We start from the raw sequence: 3,654 nt of genomic DNA, 5'->3' as shown, positions 1-3,654 counted from the left end.
GAAGTCTCAACAATATATTTTATTCTTAAACTCTCTTTGGTTCGGCTGCTTCTGATTTTCTGTGAAGAACAGAGTTAAATGCCCCCAGTTCTCCATGTCCCAAAAACAAAAACAAAACCCAAAAAGTATTAACAGAAAGTTGGACCTGTTGAGCCGATCAAACAGGACAAAACGGCACAGCAGGGGGCCGACCCTATACCGGGCCGTTGGAGCCCCTACTTGTACCGGACTAAAGCAAAAAGAACCTCATGCAAATTGCTATGGTCCGGCTCTTAAACCATAACAAATGAAAGGGAAGCAACGCCAGAGATAACTTAAAAGGGAATTTATTTAACAAAAATCATAACTGGTTGGGGAAGAAAGGGAGAAAGGGGAGAGAGTGGCAGGGAGACAGGAAGAATGAGCTGCTTAGTCAGAGAAAGTGGTGCATCTTAAGGTGGATCTGACGTCATCTGGAGACACTGGCCAGCTGCCTCCACTTCCAATCAGCACCAATTAAGGAGTCCAAAACATGGATGTTAGAGACCCAAAGGAAAAGGCCTTGGGCCGTAACAAAATAAAGAATCGAAACCAGGACAACCGGTCCATCAGGCCAAACTGACAATGACATAGCAAACAAAGGCTAACAGAAAAACCACATGGCAGATTGGAGACGTCAGCTGGACAACGACTGGAGACGGCGCCACGTCAGGACAGAACCTCGGTTCTGGTGGGATGAGAGGAAGAGCGTCGATCCCAACATGTCAAAACCCAACAGATTTATAGGTGGACCAACGGCGCCACAAAGTAACATCATCAAATTACCAAAAATAAGAAATTAGCCAAACTCCAGAATATATTAACAAAAGTGATTCAACTAAAGTCTATAAGAAAACAGAAAAAATAGACAAAAATCATCATAATGGGCCTGAAAAACATAAAGACAGGAAACAAAAACAATTAAAAGGCCATAATTGACCAAAACAGCAGCAGGCTGAAGCCGAGGTTATTCCTGCTTCCCCTGTTTTATACCAAGACGTCTTCACAATACATAAATAAATCTACAGCGTAAGATGTTATCATTTTACATTTCAGATCCTTTTAAACTCACCAATAAAGGACATAAATTAAAATCATCACTCAGTTCGTTCCACAGTTTCACACCAAAACACATCCAGACTTTATCTGGCTGCACATTCAGAGATGAACATCACAAATGATTTTTATTCTCTCTGGTTAAATCATTTCTGAACACCAAAGGAAGACTTTTGTTCCAGTATTTTTATATAAACAATGTCTTTAAATTTTAGTGTTACTTTTAATACAGAGTTTATCAGTTGGTTCTCTTTATCCCACCTTATTAAACTCTTCATATCTCACTTTCAGCCTCTATGAACCGATAACTGGCAGCAGAAAACAACCTGCTGAGATCAGGATCAGGGTTAGCTGGGAAACACTCAGCGGTTAGAGAGTAAATCAGAAACAGTGTCACCAGGAAAAGAAACCACTCTGGTTTTCTTGGGGTTGCAAACATGACTGATTCCATTTACTGTCTCATCTCCAACAATAAGCTCTCTTTGCATACCTTTCGTTTTCCTGGTGGTCATTTTGTCCTTCGGAGCTTTGTGGGGTGGATGTGCTGGTTTAGCCTCATTGTTGATGTTTGAAGGTGGGTTTTCACTCAGAGCCACGCTGTTTCATCCAGGTGACGTCTTTTTTAATTCACCTCTGAACTGGTTTCATTCGTTCCCCAGTTTGTTCAGCTAAACTCTCATCCTGTTACCGTTACCTCAGGTGTTCCTCATGGCTCTGTGCTGTTACTCTTCATTATTTAACCTTCTTGGTCAGATCATCTCTCAGCCAAACCTGATTGTCTGATTCTCTTCCATCTCACTGATCGTCTAATGAAACACTTTAACCTTCTTAAATTAGAATAAAGCTGAACGTCTCTTAATTGGTACTAAATCAACACTAAACCTAATAACTCCTCCCATCAGGCCCCCAGTCTGGGTGTCTCTCTCTCCTTTGGCTCCATGTCAGTAATAAACTCTGTCAGCCTCGATGTCGTTCGGTCAGCTCAGATGTTCCTCCTCTGTTCTGGTTTCTTCTCGTTCAGATTCTCTTTGTTCTGCCACAGAATCTCCATAAATTACAGTTGGTTAAAAACCAGCTGCTCGTATTGTCACTCCTGATCCATCACAGCTCCACTGGTTCCCATCAACTATAAAATCCTCAAAGTGTCCATAACCTTCCCCTCCAAACCTCCTGCAGGGGAAGGTCCAATAGATCTGTCCTTCACATCACTACAGCTGAACCCTCAGACCCTGTCCTGTCCGTCTCTCTGTCCCCCGTCTCGTTTCTATGGAGACACTAAACTCACCTGATCTCTGAAGCATCGACTCTCTGACTCAAACCAGCTGTTTCCAGCAGCCATTGCTTCGTCTTTTTAAATCCTATTTTCTACTCAGTTTTACTGTTTGTTTGTTTTTATGTCAAGGTGACCTTGAGTCTCCAGAAAGGCCTACAGATAAAATGTTTATTATTAATATTATTATTAATATTATTATTATTATTATTATTATTATTATTATTATTATTGTTGTTGTTGTTATTAATAATAATATTATTGGGTTGATTTTACATTGATTCATGTCAACATAAAGAGTTTAAACATGATAAAACGCTCTGACCCAGAAGGGGAGAAACGTTGATCAGACGTCGGCGTTTCAATCAGAATTTGGCCACATATCAATATTTGTTCAATGAATCTTTTCAAATCAGTTTATTGGGTTTGATAAAATATTACTGTGATGTTACATTCTAATATTTCTGTCTATAACTGATTGATTGATGTTTGATCCATTGATCCTCTGTTACCTGTCAGGTGAGTCTCTGTCCTCCTCTGTGTCTCTTCCAGAGGACAGACGGAGACACTGAGGACGTCCTGCTGCACTTCCTGTTGTCCCTCTGTAGTGGTGATGTCATCGGGGAGCAGGTGATCCTTATCTGCAGGAAGCGGACCAATCAGAGCCCAGCAGGTAGGGACGGTCAGCAGAACCTGCTGGACCCGGTCCAGAGGACTGACTGGTTCTGACCCGGTTCTGTCTCCATCAGAGGTGAGACGCTTCAGCAGAGGAGACAGAGACTTCCTGACCAGGAGGCTCCGCCCCCTGCAGCTCACCTGTTCTCACCTGGAGCTGCAGGGAGACTCATGATGAACCCGAGTCTCTGATTGGTTCACTGATCTGCTGCTCACCTGGAGAAAAACTGAACCTGTTCACCTGCTGAACCTGTTCACCTGCTGAACCTGTTCACCTGCTGAACCTGTTCACCTGTTGAACCTGTTCACCTGCTGAACCTGTTCACCTGGATGTTTAACTGAGTCACTAAATGTTCTCAGTCTGACAGGAGCACCTGGACCAGTGGCTGAGTGTCATCAGAGCGCTGATCAGAGGTCTGTCAGGCTGCAGGACTTGGACTAGGCCATATGAGGCGACATCTTGGAGTTTCTCTCTAGTATTAATTTATTATTAAAAACATTATTTCCTCTGAATTGTTGTTTTTTTAAACAGTTATTTGTAGTGAAGCTTCACAGTTGGATCAGTACTGATTAGTTCTTAGTCGTCATGGTGTGTAACCATAGCAACAAGATGTTATCATGGCTGATTAACATGT

General features: G+C 42.3%; 1 long non-coding RNA gene across 1 annotated transcript; it reads left to right on the top strand.

Moving 5' to 3' along the window:
- Nucleotides 1–2,726: 2,726 nt before the first annotated feature.
- On the top strand, nucleotides 2,727–3,532 carry LOC106943600 (uncharacterized). Its single transcript, XR_001423958.1, has 2 exons — nucleotides 2,727–3,017; nucleotides 3,094–3,532. It is a non-coding gene; the product is annotated as an uncharacterized LOC106943600 (long non-coding RNA).
- Nucleotides 3,533–3,654: the final 122 nt, after the last annotated feature.

The sequence above is a fragment of the Poecilia latipinna genome, unplaced genomic scaffold (assembly GCF_001443285.1).
Source record: "Poecilia latipinna isolate Pla-1442-1.1 unplaced genomic scaffold, P_latipinna-1.0 Scaffold5537, whole genome shotgun sequence".
NCBI classification, from domain to species: Eukaryota; Metazoa; Chordata; class Actinopteri; order Cyprinodontiformes; family Poeciliidae; genus Poecilia; species Poecilia latipinna.
This window is presented reverse-complemented; position numbering and strand designations above follow the sequence as displayed.